This window comes from Salvelinus fontinalis, chromosome 16 (assembly GCF_029448725.1).
Source record: "Salvelinus fontinalis isolate EN_2023a chromosome 16, ASM2944872v1, whole genome shotgun sequence".
NCBI classification, from domain to species: Eukaryota; Metazoa; Chordata; class Actinopteri; order Salmoniformes; family Salmonidae; genus Salvelinus; species Salvelinus fontinalis.
This window is the reverse complement of record NC_074680.1, coordinates 560,434-582,516: the sequence shown is the minus strand read 5'-3', so window position 1 is coordinate 582,516 and position 22,083 is coordinate 560,434. Positions and strand designations below refer to the sequence as shown.

Here is a 22,083-nt window from a genome sequence, read left to right as displayed (position 1 = left end):
TATCATTAAAAGGGTTTAATTAGTATTTGCTCTAACATCAAATGTATGAATTTTACCAGAAGCATGTTTAGTACCTACAGGCTACATATTTCATCTTGCAGACAGTTAAACTGGACTGTACAAGTAGAAACATTCTGGGAACACTTATGAGGAAATCTCAAATGTAGCTCATGTGAACATACTGTGAGTATCACTATAAATTACAGGACTTGCAAACATGTCAGATCAAGTTTCTTCATAGTGTGGCCACACTAAGTTGAACTGAGTGATCAAATCTCCTTGGGAACCAAACACCGGTCGACTTTTCTTATCCTACTCAGACAGAAGAAATCATCCCTGATCCTGCGAGACTAGCTGACTGAGTTCTCGCAATCCATCCGGGCTGGGACCTGAAGGAGGGATTCATTGCATGGAAGCTGCTCTAATAGACTTCACTGAGGACTGAGAGAGAGGAACTGGGTATCACTCCTTCGGCTGTGAATTACTCCAGACCGCTGGCTTCAGCTCCACTGGTGAGAGAGACTGGGACAACCATCCTCCATCCAATCATCCCATCCTAACAGAATCTCACTGAGAGGGAACAAGATACAAGTAATTTCCCTTGTTACAATATTCATATCCTATAAAAGTGGCATTGTGTGTCTAAGGTGGTGGAAGTCATTGAGTAATTGTAAGACGGCAGGTCTAATCGACAAGCCCTTGGTCAATACTGTCCCGGTATTGTTTACATTTGAATGCTAACTGATAGCCTAGTTCATTGTCTATTCCTTGTTGGTGAAGCGCTATGGTTTTGTGGTTGTGAACGCCTGTGTTGTTGTAGCCTCTAACATTTAATTTTTCAATGAATATGATCGTATTCTCAAAGCCCTGTGTACGTATTATTTCATTTGCCTGAGATTAGTATGGGAGCCATTCATATTGACCTGCGGAGACTTTCACCTCAATAACTGTTGTGTCCTATTATACCAGACCTTTATATTGTATCTGTTAACTACCTCACTGCCCAACTTATTTAGTCTAGTAAATCAAACCTTAAATGAATTTGCGGCGCTGAGTTCATTCGCGAGTGACTAGGTTCTTGAGGTTCCGGAGCTTGACGGCTGTTCAGAACGAGTATATAAAAGTAAGGTGACTGTTGATTAAGACTATTGAGGATATAGGATTAATGGTATAACGGTTAATGATTATCAGTAGTTGAGTTAATTAGATTATTTTGGATAGGATAACCAAATTAAATCAGACCAATTAATTATTCCAGTAATTAATCAGCTAAAAGTCGGTGACACTTTAAGTTATCCCTATTACTATGAAACTACACTGTAATAACTGCAGGGGCACAGGCTCTGGTATGCCACTGAGTGCTATCAGTTATTACACAATTGGAACAAGGAAAGTGTAATTGCACAACCACTTGCTGAAGGTAATTCCACGTGTAATTAATGTTATTAAACATTCTTGTTCCAATATGCAACTCATGTTTTGTAATTACACGTTTGAAAGTCACCTGTTAAATAACCCAAACCAAAATCGGACCTTGTTTACATGTAACTACAAGGTGACACTACCATCGAATCCACATACCAGGGTTGATAAATAGGCTAGGACTGAGTATCAACAATTGTAACAAGGCACACCCGGTCATGTACCTACCCAGGAGCCCCAACTTCATGTAAAGTGAAACCCAGTAGGGTATAACCTTTCTTAGGGCTAGGCGTCCCGCTAGAGGGACAACTTCCGGAGAAACTGGAGGGCGCGCAATTCAAATAAATAATCTTAAAAATGATGGATATTAAACATTATAGTACATACAAGTGTCTTATATCGGTTGAAAGCTTAAATTCTTGTTAACTTTTTTGGGCTGCATGCCCGAAGCCGGGCACAATATGACAACAGCCACTTCAAGTGCAGGGCGCGAAATTGAAAAGATATTTTTTAGAAATACACTGCTCAAAAAAATAAAGGGAACACTTAAACAACACAATGTAACTCCAAGTCAATCACACTTCTGTGAAATCAAACTGCCCACTTAGGAAGCAACACTGATTGACAATAAATTTCACATGCTGTTGTGCAAATGGAATAGACAAAAGGTTGAAATTATAGGCAATTAGCAAGACACCCCCCAAAACAGGAGTGATTCTGCAGGTGGTGACCACAGACCACTTCTCAGTTCCTATGCTTCCTGGCTGATGTTTTGGTCACTTTTGAATGCTGGCGGTGCTCTCAATCTAGTGGTAGCATGAGACGGAGTCTACAACCCACACAAGTGGCTCAGGTAGTGCAGTTCATCCAGGATGACACATCAATGCGAACTGTGGCAAAAAGGTTTGCTGTGTCTGTCAGCGTAGTGTCCAGAGCATGCAGGCGCTACCAGGAGACAGGACAGTACATCAGGAGACGTGGAGGAGGCCGTAGGAGGGCAATAACCCAGCAGCAGGACCGGTACCTCCGCCTTAGTGCAAGGAGTTGCACTGCCAGAGCCCTGCAAAATGACCTCCAGCAGGCCACTGGAGGCCACTTAGAAACTAGAGAGTGTTTTCTATCCAATAGTAATAATAATATGCATATTCAGGAAGGAGAGCTTCTGCCTGGCCGGTTCCCCTCTCTCCACTGGGATTCTCTGCCTCTAACCCTATTACAGAGGCTGAGTCACTGGCTTACTGGTGCTCTTTCATGCCGTCCCTGGGAGGTGTGCGTCACTTGAGTGGGTTGAGTTACTGACGTGATCTTCCTGTCTGGTTTGGCGCCCCCCCTTGGTTTGTGCTGTGGTGGAGATCTTTTTGGGCTATACTCGGCCTTGTCCCAGGATTGTAAGTTGGTGGTTAAAGATATCCCTCTAGTGGTGCGGGGGCTGTGCTTTGGCAAAGTGGGTGGGGTTTTTCCTTCCTGTTTGGCCCTGTCCGGGGGTATCTTCGGATGGGGCCAGAGTGTCTCCTGACCGCTCCTGTCTCAGCCTCCAGTATTTATGCTGCAGTAGTTTATGTGTCGGGGGGCTATAGTCAGTTGGTTATACCTGGAGTACTTCTCCTGTCTTATCCAGTGTCCTGTGTGAATTTAAGTATGCTCTCTCTAATTCTCTTGTTCTCTCTTTCTTTCTCTCTCTCTGAGAACCTGAGCCCTAGGACCATACGTCACAGCAAACCGGGCATGATGACTCCTTGCTGTCCCCAGTCCACCTGGCCTTGCTGCTGTTCCAGTTTCAACTGTTCTGCCTGCGGTTATGGAACCCCTACCTGTCCCATACCTGCTGCTTTCAACTCTTAATGATCGGCTATGAAAAGCCATCTGACTTTTATTCCTGATTATTATTTGACCATGCTTGTCATTTATGAACATTTTGAAAATCCTGGCTCTCTAATTTTCTCCTTCTCTCTTTCTTTCTCTGTCTCGGAGGACCTGAGCCCTAGGACCATACGTCAGGACTACCGGGCATGATGACTCCTTGCTGTCCCCAGTACGCCTGGCCTTGCTGCTATTCCAGTTTCAACTGTTCTGCCTGCGGTTACGGAACCCCTACCTGTCCCAGACCTGCTGTTTTCAACTCTTAATGATCGGCTATGAAAAGCCAACTGAAAATTATTCATAATTATTATTTGACCATGCTTGTCACTTATGAACATTTTGAACATCTTGGCATAGTTCTGTTATAATCTCCACCCGGCACAGCCAGAAGAGGACTGGCCACCCCTCATAGCCTGGTTCCTCTCTAGGTTTCTTCCTAGGTTTTGGCCTTTCTAGGGAGTTTTTCCTAGCCACCGTGCTTCTACACCTGCATTGCTTGCTGTTTGGGGTTTTAGGCTGGGTTTCTGTACAGCACTTCGAGATATTAGCAGATGTACGAAGGGCTATATAAAATAAACTTGATTCATTGAACTTGATTGTACGAGCAAGAATTGAGTACGAGGCCGTTTGAAATGGGCACCTTTTATCCAGGCTACTCAATACTGCCCCTGCAGCCCAAAGAGGTTAATCTAACTGCACTGTCCAATTTACAGTAGCTATTACAGCGAAAACATGCCATGCAATTGTTTGTGGACAGCACCCCATATACAATATTTTTCCACCGGCACAGGTTTCATAATTTCACAAATAACGATTAAATATTCACTTACTTTTTTAAAATCTTCCTCTGATTTGGAGTCCCAGCTATGACATGTAGTGTCGTTTTGTTAGATAAAATCCTTCTTTATATCCAAAAAATTCAGTTTAGTTGGTGCCATCGATTTGAGTAATCCACTCGTTCAACATGCAGAGAAAGGAATCTGAAAATCTAAATACGTTTCTCTTTACTCCTCAGATACCCTAGAATGTAATCAAACTATAATATTTCTTATGGAAAGAAGTATGTTCAATAGGAAACCGATTTTAGCAGGAGTATCCTGTCTTTATGGCAAACGCAAACACGAATTTCCAAGATTGTGTCCCTGTACTAAAACTGATATGTCTTATTCGTTTTGGAAGTTACAAGCCTGAAACCTTGAACATAGATGGCTGACACTCTGTGGAAGCCATATGAATTGCATCCTGGGAGCTAATTTTCAGTATGCCCTTGCCATTGTAAGAGCATGGTCTCTCTCCCCCCAAAAAATCCAGTTGTTTTTTTCTTGGGATTTTCTCCTACCATATCTATTGTGATATATTCTTCTACGTTATATTAACATTTCTACAAACTTCGAAGTGTTTTCTTTCCAATGGTACCAATTATATGCATATCCTGGCTTCATGGCCTGAGCAACAGGCAGTTTACTTTGGGCACGTCATTCAGGCGGAAATTGAGAAAAAAGGGGTCTAGCCCTAATTAAAGTACTTTACTTCCTCTTGTAGCACTTTTCGTTCTGCGTTGTGTACTTTTAATTAGGACACTGCCACACCTGGAGGTCTGCTGGTTGGATTCTTTTTAATTAACCTGCACACGAAGAGACAACACACAATATTTTAGCCCTTGGCGCAGTCACAGCTCTCAGGCACCTTGCTAGCCGAAGGTCAGGCAAAAGAGAGCTCCTAAAATAAATAACAGGTGCTGCGTGCACACATTCAGTGCACAACAGCACACCATACAGTACAAGTAAAATGATATAGAACATAATTTGGACAAAATAAAATACATATCTGCACACGAAGAGACAACACACAATATTTTAGCCCATGGCGCAATCACAGCTCTCTGGCACCTGCGCAAGCACATGGACACTCACTCAAACACTGTCCCAAGTACTCACAAGTTACAATAGATACCCTAGTTAGCGAGATGGCATAGCAGTGCAGACGTGGTTTGTTGTCCTCTCGTTTCCTTTTCGTATTTTTTGTATATATTCCAATTTATTTTTCAATCTCTTTTTCCATTTTTAATTTTTAATTACCTTCCGGTAACCCGCCTCACTCAATGTGACACGGATCCGCTATTTTTTTAGTCCGTATAGCCAAAACTTTCATCAGAAGGTAGCCAGCTAATTAGCTAAGTTACTAGCTATTTAGTCATTGTTAGCCACTGCTAGAGGCCTTTACCCTCTGCTCAGGCACCAGACATTTTTTTTAGCCTGGATAATACCTGCCACACTCTGTTTTTCGCCACTACAACGCCAGATTCCTGCAGTAAACCCTGGACCATTGATCATCACAGCTAGCTAATTGCCACTGAGTGACCCAGCCCTGAAGCTAGCCCTGAGCCAGGCGCATCTCCGGCTAGCAAACGAAATTACCACAACTACAATACCTCTTTCGCCATCTGGCCAGGTCCCTTCGTCGACACGGCGCCCTGCCGTACCACCACGACTGGTCCGCAGACGTAATTCCATCAGCTGTGCCTTCAACCGGCATCTGCCGGACGACGGAGCAGACGCTTCTGCCTTACCCCGCACTGCTAACTTTAAACTCTGTGTCTCCCGCGTGCTAGCGTAGTAACGACTACCTAGGGGCTTCCCTGTTTCATCTATTGCTGTACACTGGACCCTATGATCACTTGGCTACATAGCTGATGCCTGCTGGACTGTTCATTTATCACGGTACTCCACTTTGTTTATCTGTCGGCCTTAGCCCCGAACTCAGGCCCTGTGTGGTTAACCGACCCTCTCTGCCCATTCATCGCCATTTTACCTATTGTTGTGGTCTTAGCTGATTAGCTGTTGTTGTCTTACCTGTTTTTGACTTAGCTAGCTCTCCCAATCAACACCTGTGATTGCTTTATGTTTCTCTCAAATGTCAATATGCCTTGTATACTGTTGTTTAGGGTAATTATCCTGGTTTTAGTTTACTGCGGAGCCCCTAGTCCCACTGTACATGGTTTAGATACCTCCTTTGTCCCACCTCCCACACATGCGGTGACCTCACCCAGTATAACCAGCGTGTCCAGAGATACAACCTCTCTTATCATCACTCAGTGCCTGGGCTTACCTCCACTGTACCCGCACCATACCCCTGTCTGCACATTATGCCCTGAATCTATTCTACCACGCCCAGAAATCTGCTCCTTTTATTCTCTGTCCTCAACGCAATAGATGACCAGTTTTGCTAGCCTTTAGCCGTACCCTCATCATACTCCTCCTCGGGTGATGTGGAGGGTAACCCAGGCCCTGCATGTCCCCAGGCACTCTCATTTATTGACTTCATGCATGTTAACATCAGAAGCCTCCTCCCTAAGTTTGTTTTACTCACCGCTTTAGCACACTCCGCCAACCCTGATGTCCTTGCCGTGTCTGAATCCTGGCTTAGGAAGGCCACCAAAAATTCTGAGATTTCCATACCCAACTACATCATTTTCCGTCAAGATATAACTGCCAAAGGGGGAGGAGTTGCAATCTACTGCAGAGATAGCTTGCAAAGTTCTGCCATACTTTCCAGGTCTATGCCCAAAAAGTTCGAGCTTCTAATTTTAAAAATGAATCTCTCCAGAAATAAGTCTTTCACTGTTGCCGCCTGTTATAGACCCCCCTCAGCGCCCTGGACACCATATATGAATTGATTGCCCCCCCCATCTATCTTCAGAGTTCGTTCTGTTAGGTGATCTAAACTGGGATATGCTTAACACCCCAGCAGTCCTACAATCTAAGCTAGATGCCCTCAATCTCACACAAATTATCAAGAAAACCACCAGGTACAACCCTAAATCCGTAAACAATGTCACCTTCATTGGTATTATCCTGACCAACTTGCCCTCCAAATACAACTCTGCTGTTTTCAATCAGGATCTCAGCGATCACTGCCTCATTGCCTGCATCCGCTATGGGTCCGCGGTCAAACGACCACCCCTCATCACTGTCAAACGCTCCCTGAAACACTTCTGCGAGCAGGTCATTCTAATCGACCTGGCCCATGTATCCTAGAAGGATATTGACATCATCCCGTCAGTCGAGGATGCCTGGTCGTTCTTTAAAAGTAATTTCCTCACCATCTTAAATAAGTATGCCCCCTTCAAAAAATGTAGAATTAAGAACAGATATAGCCCTGGTTCACTTCAGAATTGACTGCCCTTAACCAGCACAAAAACATCAACTTGTAGCATCAAATAGTCCCTGCGATATGCAACTTTTCAGGAAAGCAAAGGCTAGCTTTTACAAACAGAAATTTGCATCCTGTAGCTCTAACTCCAAAAAGGTTTGGGACACGGTAAAGTCCAGTGCAAGACTTTACAGAACAAGAGCACCTCCTCCCAGCTGCCCACTGCACTGAGGCTAGGTGACACGGTCACCAGAAATAAATCCATGATAATCGAAAATTTCAATAAGCATTTCTCTACGGCTGGCCATGCTTTCCTCCTGGCTACCCCAACCCTGGCCAACAGCTCCGCACCCCTCGCAGCTACTTGTCCGAGCCTCGACAGCTTCTCCTTCACCCAAATCCAGATCGTAGATCTTCTGAAAGAGCTGCAAATCAGCTGGGCTAGACAATCTGGACCCTCTCTTTCTAAAATTATCCGCCGCCATTGTTGCAACCCCTATTACCAGTCTGTTCAACCTCTAGGGATCTCGGGACGAGACGAAAGAAAGATTGGAAAGCTGCCGCGGTCATCCCCCTCTTCAAAGGGGGTGACACTCTAGACCCAAACTGTTACAGACCTATATCCATCCTGCCCTGCCTTTCTACAGTATTTGAAAGCCAAGTTAACTTCTTAAGGCTGCAAGGGGCAGTATTGAGTAGCCTGATAAAATGTGTCCATTTCAAACGGCCTCGTACTCAATTCTTGCTCGTACAATATGCATATTATTATTACTATTGGATAGAAAACACTCTCTAGTTTCTAAAACCGTTTGAATTATTTCTCTGAGTGAAACAGAACTCATTCTGCAGCACTTTTCCTGACCCGGAAGTTCAAAGTCTGAAATCAATGCTATCTTCCTCTTCCTGCCTATAAATGGGCACAAGAGCTATTAGTATACATGCACGTCATACACCTTCCTCTGGGTGTCAAGAAGGCTGTGAGAGAAGAAATTAGGTGATTATCTTGATCTGGGATGGAATAAATCCTCTTGGAATGACGTGTACCCCATTTCCGCTAATCTGAAGAACGCGATTTGGACAGTGGGGTTGCCTTTTGTTTTGCTGACGTTATAGGCGACTATCATTTCCGGCTTTGATTTTATTTGATACATGTCACCATATCATCGTATAGTATGTTTTTTCAATATAGTTTCATCAGATTATTGCATTTTTTTCGGGAGTTTTGCCGTGTTCCGTTCTCTTTCGTTTGTTTACATGGAGAGATCCGTGCAACCCGGCTAGTGCGCTTGCTAAATGGAGAGAGAAAGTTGCCATTCTGAGTCCAAACAACGACTCATCTGGACAAAGGACACCTTGTTCAACATTCTGATGAAAGATCAGCAAAAGTAAGACCCATTTTATGATGTTGTTTCATATATCTGTCGTAGTCGCCGGCGCCCAAGTGTTTCTGGCTATTGTGCTAAGCTAATATAACGCTACATTTTGTTTTCGCTGTAAAACACTTAATAAATCGGAAATATTGTCTGGCATCACAAGATGCCTGTCTTTCATTTGCTGTACACTATGTATTTTTCAGAAATGTTTTTATGATGAGTAATTAGGTATTTGATGTTTGTAACGGTAATCCTCTTCCTCTTCATCCGAAGAGGAGGAGTAGTGATTGAACCAAGGCGCAGCGTTGTGAAATGACATGATTTAATTAAGACACGACAAAATAACTAAGACAGAAAACGAACTAGACTTGAATTAACTAACAAAATAACAAAACGAATGTGTAGACAAACCTAGACATACGAACTTACAATAAAACACGAAGAACGCATGAACAGGGAAAAATAGACTACACAAAAATGACGATGTACAAACATACCGAACAGTCCCGTATGGTGCGACAAACACTGACACAGGAGACAACCACCCACAACGAACACTGTGAAACAACCTACCTAAATATGACTCTCAATTAGAGGAACGCCAAACACCTGCCTCTAATTAAGAGCCATACCAGGCAACCCTAAACCAACATAGAAACAGAAAACATAGAATGCCCACCCAAACTCACGTCCTGACCAACTAACACATACAACAAACTAACAGAAATAGGTCAGGAACGTGACATAACCCCCCCCATAAGGTGCGAACTCCGGGCGCACCAGCACAAAGTCTAGGGGAGGGTCTGGGTGGGCATCTGACCACGGTGGTGGCTCAGGCTCAGGGCGAGGTCCCCACCCCACCATAGTCAATCCCAGCTTACATCTCCCCCTACCAATGACCACCCTCATATTACACCCACTTAATCTTTTGGGTAACATCGAGACAAGGGGCAGCACCGGGATAGAGGGATAGCTCAGGACAGAGGGATAGCTCAGGACAGAGAGGTAGCTCAGGATAGAGAGGTAGCTCAGGATAGAGGGGCAACTCCGGACTGAAAGGCAGCTCCGGACAGAGAGACAGCTCTGGACTGAGGGGCAGTTCTGGATAAATAGCCGCTCTGGGCTGAGGGACAGCTCATGACTGGCTGACGGCTCTGGACGCTCATGGCTGGCTGACGGCTCTGGACGCTCATGGCTGGCTGACGGCTCTGGACGCTCATGACTGGCTGACGGCTCTGGACGCTCATGGCTGGCTGACGGCTCTGGCAGATCCTGTCTGGTTGGCGGCTCTGGCAGATCCTGTCTGGTTGGCGGCTCTGGCAGATCCTGTCTGGTTGGCGGCTCTGGCAGATCCTGTCTGGTTGGCGGCTCTGGCAGATCCTGTCTGGTTGGCGGCTCTGGCAGATCCTGTCTGGTTGGCGGCTCTGGCAGATCCTGACTGACTATCGGCTCTGACGGCTCGGGACAGACGGGCGGCTCTAATGGCTCGGGACAGACGGATGGCTCAGACGGCACTGGGGAGACGGATGGCTCAGACGGCGCTGGGGAGACGGATGGCTCAGACGGCGCTGGGGAGACGGATGGCTCAGACGGCGCTGAGGAGACGGATGGCTCAGACGGCGCTGGGGAGACGGATGGCTCAGATGGCGCTGCGGAGACGGATGGCTCAGACTGATCCTGTCTGGCGGAAGGCTTTGGCTGCTCCTGTCTGGCGGAACGCTCTGTAGGCTCATGGCAGACGGGCAGTTCATGCGGCGCTTGGCAGACGGACAGTTCAGGCGCCATTGGGCAGACGGCAGACTCTGGCCGGCTGAGACGCACTGTAGGCCTGGTGCGTGGTGCCGGAACTGGAGGCACCGGACTGGAGACACGCACTTCAAGCCTAGTGCGGGGAGCAGGGACAAGGCACACTGAATTCTCAAAGCGCACTATAGGCCTAGTGCGTGGTACCGGCACTGGTGGTACCAGGCTAAGGGCACGCACCTCAGGACGAGTACGGGGAGAAGGAACAGTGTGTACAGGGCTCTGCAGACGCACAGGTGGCTTAGTACGTGGTGCCGGAACTGGAGGCACTGGGCTGGAGACACGCACCATAGAGAGAGTGCGTGGAGGAGGAACAGGGCTCTGAAAACGCACTGGAAGCCTGGTACCCTGGGCTGGGGCGGGGAGGTAGCACTGGAAATACCGGACCGTGCAGGCGTATTGGCTCCCTTGAACACTGAGCCTGCCCAACCTTACCTGGCTGAATGCTCCCCGTCGCCCGACCAGTGCGGGGAGGTGGAATAACCCGCACCGGGCTATGTAGGCGAACCGGGGACACCATGCGTAAGGCTGGTGCCATGTAAGCCGGCCCAAAGAGACGTACTGGTGGCCAGATATGTAGAGCCGGCTTCATGGCACTTGGCTCAATGCTCAATCTAGCCCTACCAGTGCGGGGAGGTGGAATAACCCGCACCGGGCTATGCACACGTACAGGAGACACCGTGCGCTCTACTGCGTAACACGGCGTCTGCCCGTACTCCCGCTCTCCACGGTTAGCCTGGGAAATGGGCGCAGGTCTCCTACCTGCCCTTGGCCTACTACCTCTTAGCCCCCACCCCCCCCAAATAAATTTTTGGGGTTTCTTCACGCGTACCTTCATGAATCCGGTTTTGAGCTTCATTCTCCTGTTTCCAGCCACGTCTCTTTGCTGCCTCCTCATACCACCGCTCCTGGGCTCGCGCTGCTTCCATCTCCTCACGAGCGCGGCGATATTCCCCAATGTGCGCCCAAGGACCTTTTCCATCCAGCTCGTCCTCACAAGTCCAGTAGTCCTGTGTATTACCCTGCTCGAACATACGCTGCTTGGTTCTGGTAATTAGGTGGGTGGTTCTGTAACGGTAATCCTCTTCCTCTTCATCCGAAGAGGAGGAGTAGTGATTGAACCAAGGCGCAGCGTTGTGAAATGACATGATTTAATTAAGACACGACAAAATAACTAAGACAGAAAACGAACTAGACTTGAATTAACTAACAAAATAACAAAACGAATGTGTAGACAAACCTAGACATACGAACTTACAATAAAACACGAAGAACGCATGAACAGGGAAAAATAGACTACACAAAAATGACGATGTACAAACATACCGAACAGTCCCGTATGGTGCGACAAACACTGACACAGGAGACAACCACCCACAACGAACACTGTGAAACAACCTACCTAAATATGACTCTCAATTAGAGGAACGCCAAACACCTGCCTCTAATTAAGAGCCATACCAGGCAACCCTAAACCAACATAGAAACAGAAAACATAGAATGCCCACCCAAACTCACGTCCTGACCAACTAACACATACAACAAACTAACAGAAATAGGTCAGGAACGTGACAACGTTGGTGTCTGTAAATATTATGGCTGCTTTCGGTGCAATTTCTGAATGTAGCTGCAATGTAAACTATGATTTATACCTGAAATATGCAAATTTTTCGAAAAAAACATATGCTATACAATAAATATGTTATCAGACTGTCATCTGATGAGGTTGTTTCTTAGTTAGTGGCTATTTATATCTTTATTTGGCCGAATTTGTGATAGCTACTGATGGAGTCAAAAACTGATGGAGTAATAAAAGTGGAGTCTTTTGCTAACGTGGTTAGCTAATAGATTTACATATTTTGTCTTGCCTGTAAAACATTTTAAAAATCGGACATGTTGGCTGGATTCACGAGATGTGTACCTTTCATATGCTGTATTGGACTTGTTAATGTGTGAAAGTTAAATATTAAAAAAATATATATTTTGAATTTCGCGCCCTGCACTTGAAGTGGCTGTTGTCATAAGTGTACCGACGTCGGACTTGCACGCCAAACAAGTTAATAAACAGATCACTGACCATTTCGAAACCCACCGTACCTTCTCCGCTGTGTAATCCGTTTTCCGAGCTGGTCACGGGTGCACCTCAACCACGCTCAAGGTACTAAACGATATCATAACCACCATCGATAAAAGACAGTACTGTGCAGTCGTCTTCATCGACCTGGCCAAGGCTTTCGACTGTCAATCAACGTATTCTTATCGGCAGTCTCAATAGCCTTGGTTTCTCAAATGACTGCCTCGCCTGGTTCACCAACTACTTCGCAGACAGAGTTCAATGTGTAAAATCGGAGGGCCTGTTGTCCGGACCTCTGGCAATCTCTATTGGGGTACCACAGGGTTCAATTCTCGGGCCGACTCTTTTCTCTGTATATACCAACGATGTCGCTCTTGCTGCGGGTGATTCCCTGATCCACCTCTACGCAGACGACACCATTCTGTATACATCTTTCCCTTCTTTGGACACTGTGTTAACTAACCTCCAAACGAGCTTCAATGCCATACAACATTCCTTCTGTGGCCTCCAACTGCTCTTAAAACAAAATGCATGCTTTTCAGCCGTTTGCTGCCTGCACCCGCCCTGCCCTGCTCTTCAACCGATTGCTGCCCACAGCCTCGTGCCCGACTAGCATCACTACTCTGGACAGTTCTGACCTAGAATATGTGGACAACTGCAAATACCTAGGTGTCTGGCTAGACTGTAAACTCTCCTTCCAGACTCGTATCAAACATCTCCAATCCAAAATCAAATCTAGAATCGGCTTTCTATTCTGCAACAAAGCCTCCTTCACTCACGCCTCCAAACTTACCCTAGTAAAACTGACTATTCTACCGATCCTCGACTTCGGTGATGTCATCTACAAAATAGCTTCCAATACTCTCCTCAGCAAATTGGATGCAGTCTATCACAGTGCCGTCCGTTTTGTTACCAAAGCGCCTCGTACCACCCACCACTGCGACCTGTATGCTCTAGTTGGCTGGCCCTCACTACATATTCGTCGCCAGACCCACTGTCTCCAGGTCATCTATAAGTCTATGCTAGGTAAAGCTCCGTCTTATCTCAGCTCACTGGTCACGATAACAACACCCACCCAAAGCACGCACTCCAGCAGGTATATCTCACTGGTCATTCCCAAAGCCAACATCTCCTTTGGCTGCCATTCCTTCCAGTTCTCTGCTGCCAGTGACTAGAACGAATTGTAAAAATCGCTGAAGCTGGGGACTTATATTTCCCTCACTAACTTTAAACATCAGCTATCTAAGCAGCTAACCGATCACTGCAGCTGTACATAGTCCATCTGTAAATAGCCCACCCAATCTACCTACCTCATCCCCATATTGTTTTTATTTACTTTGCTGCTCTTTTGCACACCAGTATCACTACTTACACACCATCATCTGCTCATCATCATCTTCTCATCTATCACTCCAGTGTTAATCTGCTAAATTGTAATTACTTTGCTACTATGGCCTATTTATTGCCTACCTCCTCATGCCATTTGCACATACTGTATATAGAGTATATAGAGAGAATTTTGTATTGTGTTACTGACTGTACGTTTGTTTATTCCATGTGTAACTCTGTTGTTGTTTTTGTCGCACTGCTTTGCTTTATCTTGGCCAGGTCGCAGTTGTAAATGAGAACTTGTTCTCAACTGGCTTACCTGGTTTAAATAAAAGGTGAAATATATTTATATATATCTTTTTTTTAAATAAATCTTTATATTGTCCACATTGTAACAAACGTATGGTTGCATAACAGCAAATTGTGTAACATTACCACGGTTTTATATTGAACAATTTCGGAGCCAAGGGCAACATACCTTGCTAGCCGAAGGTCAGGCAAAAGAGAACAATAAGGGGGTACGGAAATACAGATAACCTGCGATGGGCCAAACCAAAATATACAAAACTTTTATAATGACGTGTATGTACAATAATGATATGAAAAAGTGTTTGTACACCAAAAAATAACATTAGCTATGCAGCTGTAATTAAATAAAAAACACACTGAATTACTATTATTATTGTTATCAAATTATTAACATCCCCTCTTGACCTGGCCTATTTGAATCGGTCCTTGTGTGCATCTTGGTGCATAATCTAGCGGAACAACATCACACTGCTACATCCCCCCCCCCACTGTTTTACCTTAGATTATGGGCACAAAACAAAACACATTACCTCAAAGGTAACAAAGCAAAGAAAGAAAAAGGAAAATTCACACCCACATGGCGACAGAGTAACCCAGTGTAGTCCCTTACATCTAGACCCACAAATTGTCAATCAGCTGAAAAGCTATCCCAAGAAAGGATTAGGGAAAATAAGGGGTAGCTAATCCCTTATTCAACCATATACGAAAAATGCCATATACATTTTATGCCGAATGACTACACACAAAGTTACATGAATTGTCAAATATATTAGACAAACCCACAAATCTTTCTAAGACACGCTTAGATTACTACATATATAAAAAATGAAAAGGTAGGCAATATCCTATCGTCACTGAGAAACCAAGAACTGTTTCATTTCCTATGTAGACATAGTTTGGATTAGCCTATTCACTGGTTTAATAAGTCTACCTAGTCTAGTCCGAACACCCTCACCCAAAAACCTAGCAGGAATGTCACGGACAGCACTAACCGTGCTCAGAGGTCTAACCTCAGGATGGGGAGTATTACAGATCGGCATATCCAGAGCAGGCACACTTTCAGTTACAGACTCAACGCTAGTAGTGTCAGACGACTGATCAGAATCCTGGTAGATTGTCAGACCACACTGACGAAGCATCTTCAACCAAGGTAACATTATCTGTCACCGCATCATCCACACAAAATGGAGTTTCGCAATCAGAACTCTTGTAGGCTTCGGGGATATCTCTCTGGTCCACTTCTGCTGAGCACACCTCACTTAAGGGGACTTCATACAATTGTTCCACCTCACTTCCATCAGCTGAGACTTCACCATCCTCTTGTAGTATCTTTCACGCCCTGACCTTAGAGAACCTTTGTATGTCTCTATTTTGGTTTGGTCAGGGCGTGAGTTGGGGTGGGTATTCTATGTTCTATGTTTTGGCCGGGTAGGGTTCTCAATCAGGGACAGCTGTCTATCGTTGTCTCTGATTGAGAACCATACTTAGCCTGCCCTTTTTCCCACCTGTGTTTATGGGAAGTTGACTTTGTTTAGGGCACATAGCCTTTGAGCTTCACGGTTTGTTTTTGTAGTGTTTATTGTTATGTTCGCCGTCATTTTTTCCAAATAAAAAGAAAATGGATGCTCACCACGCTGCACCTTGGTCCTCTCCTTTCAACAGCCATGACAGTATCCTCCCAGAAGACTCAGGAAGGCCTGCTACCCAGTGGACAGCCCTGGTGTCACTCCCATCCATTTGTCTGGACTCTGCAGACATCTCAGAGATCACGTCACCAATCGATAGAGATCCGTGATCCTCGGGTTCCAACCACGAAGGCAAAGGCAGAAAGTTGACTGGCATAATCAGGTTCTTCTGCAAAGTTTTGATGCGTCCAGTGGTAGGGTGTTGGATACGATATGTGTTCAGTGAGCTGTTCTTCGCAACAACTATGTACACCACACTCTCCCAGCGATCAGCCAGTTTCTTCTTGCCCCTCTCCCCCTTGTTAGCAAGTAGAACTCTGTCTCCCTTCTGCACCGAGTGACCCGTGTCTCTTTTGTTGCTTACTGGTGCTGCTGCTGGGCCAATGTCATGGCCTCTCTCAGATCCTCACCCATTGACTGGACATACTTATCCACATCTACTGTGTCCCCATCCAACAGCCCACTTTCAAACATAACATCTACCGACAACCTAGGGGTGCGTCCAAACATCAAGAAGAAGGGCGGAAATCCAGTAGTCTCGTGAACAGTGCAGTTACAGGAGAATGTCAATGTGTTCAACATCTGAGGCCATTTAGCCTTGGACCTATCTGGTAGAGCTCTAATCATCCCACCCAGTGTGCGATTCAGACGTTCTGCTTGACCGTTACCCATGGGATGATAAGGTGTGGTGTGGGACTTTTCAACACCAGATACCTGAAGTAATTCTGCAATAAGTGAACTCTCAAAGTTAGCACCCCTGTCAGAATGGATACAATCAGCGATCCCATAAATGCAGAAGAAATTATTCCAGAGAACACGAGCAACAGTCTTAGCAGACTGGTTTGGACATGAATATGCACAGGCCAGCTTAGTAAAGTGATCAGTCACTACTACCACATCAATAGACTTGTTGTTTGAGTCTTCTGCAGTCCAGAAATCAATAAACACTAGTTCTAAAGGTGCCCTTGTCACAATGGAGACAAGTGGAGCTTTTGCTTCAGGCTCAGGTGCTTTACTCAACACACATCACACGTATTCCTTGACATCCTTTTCCATAGATTCCCAGTAAAACCACTGTCTCGTAAGCCACAATGTGCGCTGCTGACCCTGATGAACAGCATCATTGTCACGCCCTGACCTTAGAGATCCTTTTTACGTCTCTTTTTGGTTTGGTCAGGGTGTGATTTGGGGTGGGCATTCTGTTTTGTTTTTCTATGATTTTCTATTTCTATGTTTTGGCCGGGTATGGTTCTCAATCAGGGACAGCTGTCTATCGTTGTCTCTGATTGGGAACCATACTTAGGTAGCCCTTTTTCCCACCTGGTTTTGTGGGAAGTTGACTTTGTTTAGGGCACATAGCCTTTGAGCTTCACGGTTTGTTTTTGTAGTGTTTATTGTTTTGTTCGGCGTCATTTTGATTAAATAAAGAAAATGAACACTCACCACGCTGCACCTTGGTCCTCTCCTTTCAACAGCCATGACAATCATCATGAACTCCCTTCAGCACAAGGCCTCTCGAAGACACAGGTACAACATACTGGAATATTTTCTTCTTACTCACTGGGTGTTTTGAGACACGATACAGAATCCCTAACCGCGTGGTGAGTTTTCCCAACTGTCTTAGAGTATAAACTGTTTCTTTAGCTTCCGGGACTCGCTCTCTCCTAGATGGGCGCCGGCCTCTATCTACAGAGAACATCAGTATTTCTTATCCTCTTCATGCAGTGGCACATTGTAATACCCTGACGTCAAGTCCATTGTGCTGAAGAAGGCATTACCTCCCAACACAGCCAGTACATCAGCCTGATGAGGCAGGGAATAGCTTCCTTTACTGTGCGGGCATTTAACCACCTAAAGTCTGTACATAGACGCAAGTCCCCATTCTTTTTCCATACCAGCACCAATGGTGAGGCATACTCGCTGCTGGATTTTCTGACGATTCCCTTTTCCTCCATATCATCCAGTGTTTCCCTGAGTTTTTGGTAATGAGCTGGAGAAAGCCTACGATAAGGTAATCAAAATGGGCGGTCATCAGTCAACCGTATGCGATGGCAGAACTATTTTGCCTCGCTACAATCCAGGCTATGTCTAGAGAACACTGTGAACACTGACAAGTGTGTCTTTCCAGAACTGTGAAACTGGACACTCCTCAACAGACAGGCCTTGAAGTCCAAGATTGCTCAGTGTACTGTTGCCATTAACTACACTGCCACCAACTGAACTCTTAGCTGTAAGACTGCCATGTGAGCTGTCACATTGTACTTTTGCCACATTCTGGTAAGCTGCTTGCTGCTTGACATCATCAAAATCCTCCAATGCAATGCAAGGGTACACATCCGCCACTTTAGCATTTCGTCTCAGGGTACCTGGCGAAGTTGTTGTATTCACAATCTTCACAGTGAGCCATCCATCCCCCCACAGAGGCGTAACTACTCTCTCTACTAATATGTGTCGATTCACACAACGAGACGTGCTGGGCTCGACAACAACAGTACTGCTCACAGAGAGTTTTGTCTTTGGGGGTAGGCGGCCCCACACCAGATACTCACTCATGGGTTGGAGCGTTACTGCTCTCTTCAACTTAATGGTGCCCACTTTATCTGGGATGGAGTCTCCTCTCCATCTCTCCAGATTTGATAGGAGACGCAGGAACTGGCTGTCATCACACTGGCCAGAAGGACCTAGCGTACCCACCACCCGCCAGTAGCTGTCATTTGATTTAAACTGTCTAATCAGAGACTTCAACACTTTAGTGCCCACAATGAGTTCATCAACCTGCCCATCTACAATAAGCAGTGGGACTACATAACTGAAGCCATAAAGCTGTATTTTTAACTGGGCTAGTTTGCGTCCCACCACAACCCACCAGGATGATGTCTGAAGGAGCTAGAAAGTTGCCCTCTACCACTCCTGCCTCCCTCAACTGAGGTACAATATCTGCGCGCAGAGTAGCAGCCATGGACCCACTATCTAACATCCCCTTCAGCTCAACTTTATCCTGTACTGGAACGGTGGTGTAAAACAAACTGTCATTCTGAATAATTCTCATTGTGTTCTGAAAAATTACTGTGTTGTTCTTGGGTACTGACTAGAATAAGAATAAACAGATTGGATATCATCATCAGTGGAGGAAAAATTAGACTGCCCCACATCGCCCTCCTCAGAATGGAGGCTTTCTAGTTTTCCTGAGACCTGCCAGTCTGTCCACGTCCAGGGCTCTGTCGCTGCCCAGTCTCACTACAGTCAAAGCTCATGTGGCCCGGAGAAAAGCACTTGAAACACAGCTGGTGCACCTCACAGTGAGCTTTAGTGCAGTGATTAGTGCTTCCACAGACAGCGCTCTCACGCTGACGTTTGGGAAACTGTTTACGGGGTCCTCTGTTAACAGACTGAGTATTGCTGATAAGAGCCTTCTCTAACAAAGTCCAAACTTAATCTAATGTCCCCCCCTCAGATACAGATGGGGCCTGTTCTGGTTCACAGCCACATCGAGAAAAAGATGACACATTAGGTCTGCTCACAGGATCCACTTCCTCCTGGGGAGGAGTCAAAGACAGCAGCCACCTGCTGTGAAAGTTGTGTTCTACATGCTTTACGCTCCCTTAACAGTTCATCCAAACGATCCTGTACCTCACTGGCTGTCCAGTCACGAAGGGGTTTGCATTTGAACACTTGGGCCAACTCTTTATCAGGACAGTTGCGTACTAACATGGCTGCCAACTCTGAGCACTGATTGGGCAAGGTTCTACCCTCACTTACAAGGTACTGTTCAGCTGCCTCTGCAGCTTTGTTAAGCCTAATCCAAAAATCTAGTGGACCCTCATTAGTGTATGGTTTGATTGAGTAGAAATCAGATAATGGCATACCTGAGCAGACAGTATCCCCAAAGTGTTGCCTGAGAACACTGAACACTGCCTTAACATCTGTGACAACAGGGTTGTTACTCCTCCAGACTTTGGTCACATCCCGTGCCCTCCCCATGAGCCTAGACATCACCTCCCCAACATGCTCAGATCCAGTGTAACCCCTCTTCTCTAGGTAGACTCCCATTAGCTCCTACCCACTCCAGGACAGCGTACTTATCTAAGCCATCACCCCTAAAGAAAGGTGGAGCACTAACATCTGACTTCCCAACCAGATTCAGCTTGGACGCATCAATAAAAGTTGACCCACATTGCTCAGGCAGGGGAAACTGCTGGGGTTGATGAGGGGAATGGGCAGGAGAAAGACTTGAAGCTCCAGGCTGCAGTAAATTCGCTCTGATAGATTCTCCTATCTCTGAACCAATCTGCTTAATAAGGTCACTAAGTTGACTCGGAGGTGTCCCATTATTACTAGGGATGATGGTACATCAAAAGACAGAGGTGGGATACCCTGGTCAGGTGGAGTAAACAGCCTACCTCTCCCAGTGCTTGTAAACTCAGGACTAGCAAATACTCTACTCCCAGGAGCTGACTGTACAATTGGTGTAAATGCAAGGACACCCCTCCCTCTACCCACAATCCCCAGTATAACTCATCTTATGGACTTGAGAGAGTCTTCCATGGCTCAATAGAGCACTAAAATACAATGTCATTACTGCATTCAGATACCAAAAAAATTGCAACAAACAAATTCCTTCAAAACATACCAATAAACACAAATACCCTTATTTTGTGAATATGCTACATTCACCTTCACTATTTATAGTATATATTCACTTATAGCAAACCATTAACAAGTGCACATGCGCAGATCGCGCACCTCATCCACATGCACAGCTCCGGTGGTTGGCTTGAGCTGACCAGTCGGCAGGTCGCGGCACCAGTTTGTAGCGTGGTTCGATCTGCGTTGTGTACTTTTAATTAGGATACTGCCACAACTGGAGGTCTGCTGATTTGATTCTTTTTATTTGCCCTGCACACGAAGAGACAACACAATATTTTAGCCCTTGGCGCAGTCACAGCTCTCAGGCACCTTGCTAGCCGAAGGTCACGTAAAAGAGAACAATAAAGGGGTACGGAAATACAGATAACCCGTGATGGGCCAAACCAAAATATACAAAACCTTTACAATCACGTGTATGTACAATGTTGATATGAAAAAGTGTTTGTACACCAAAAAATTACATTAGCTATGCAGCTGTAATTAAATAAAAAAACACACTGAATTATTATTATTATTAACATCCCCTCTTGACCTGGCCTATTTGAATTGGTCCTTGTGTGCAACTTGGTGCATAATCTAGGCGAACAACATCACTGCTCCACTCTTTCAAAATATAATTTGATGAATCATGCGTGACTCCATAATTTGTAACAAGTTTCAATAAAACATTTTTGGTAGTATTTCTATGTTGAAGATTGAAAAATAATTAGGTGCATTTTCCCCATATTCCCTCCAGTTCGCTTTAAAAAAAATAATACACTACATATATATTACTGGATCTTTCTTGAATAAGCTCCTTTTAGTTTTTCCTCTAACTTATTCTGTGCCTCCATGGTACAGTTTTTATTGCTATCTAACTCTACTCTTAGTCCTTCAATTTCCTTTGTTAATATTTACTTGTTGCAAGACAAATTTGCCATTACGAATAGAATATACACCCCTTGTAGATGAAAAAATAAAACTTTTGTTTTTGGTCTGCTAAAGAAAACATTTTGTGAAGCACGTGCTCTAGCAAGCAATGCCCCCTCAAGCGCATTATGCAGCCTGTGATTTTGCCTGTGACGTTCATTCAGGTGAACAATATCTGGTGAAGGCTCCAGTTCTACAATCAAAGTAACTATTACTCCTCGGCCTGAAGTCCTGGAATATTATTTTTGTATCTACTTGAAGGTAATTGTCTCTTTTATACCTGTACACGGTTTCTGTTGGTAAACCTGGCATTTCTAGTTGGCTTCTGACTTATTCATCATACTTGACTAGCAACTGGCAAGCTGTATCAGGCAGCTTTACATGTGAGGGGAAAACAAATAGCTATATTTGCTAAGCTATCCATCTGATTGATAAAAATGCCATTAGCTGGCGAGCTAGATTGAAACTGCTGGAGGAAAGTTAGCTATCGTTGCCTAACTCCCACCATCAGTCTGAGTTC

The 22,083-nt window shown here is 45.2% G+C and overlaps 1 protein-coding gene across 1 annotated transcript in view; it reads right to left on the bottom strand.

The window, feature by feature from the left end:
• The window catches only part of LOC129812506 (ALK tyrosine kinase receptor-like), a 779,676-nt gene that overhangs the window by 374,328 nt on the left and 383,265 nt on the right, over nt 1–22,083 (bottom strand). The gene's annotated exons all lie outside the window — the stretch shown is intronic.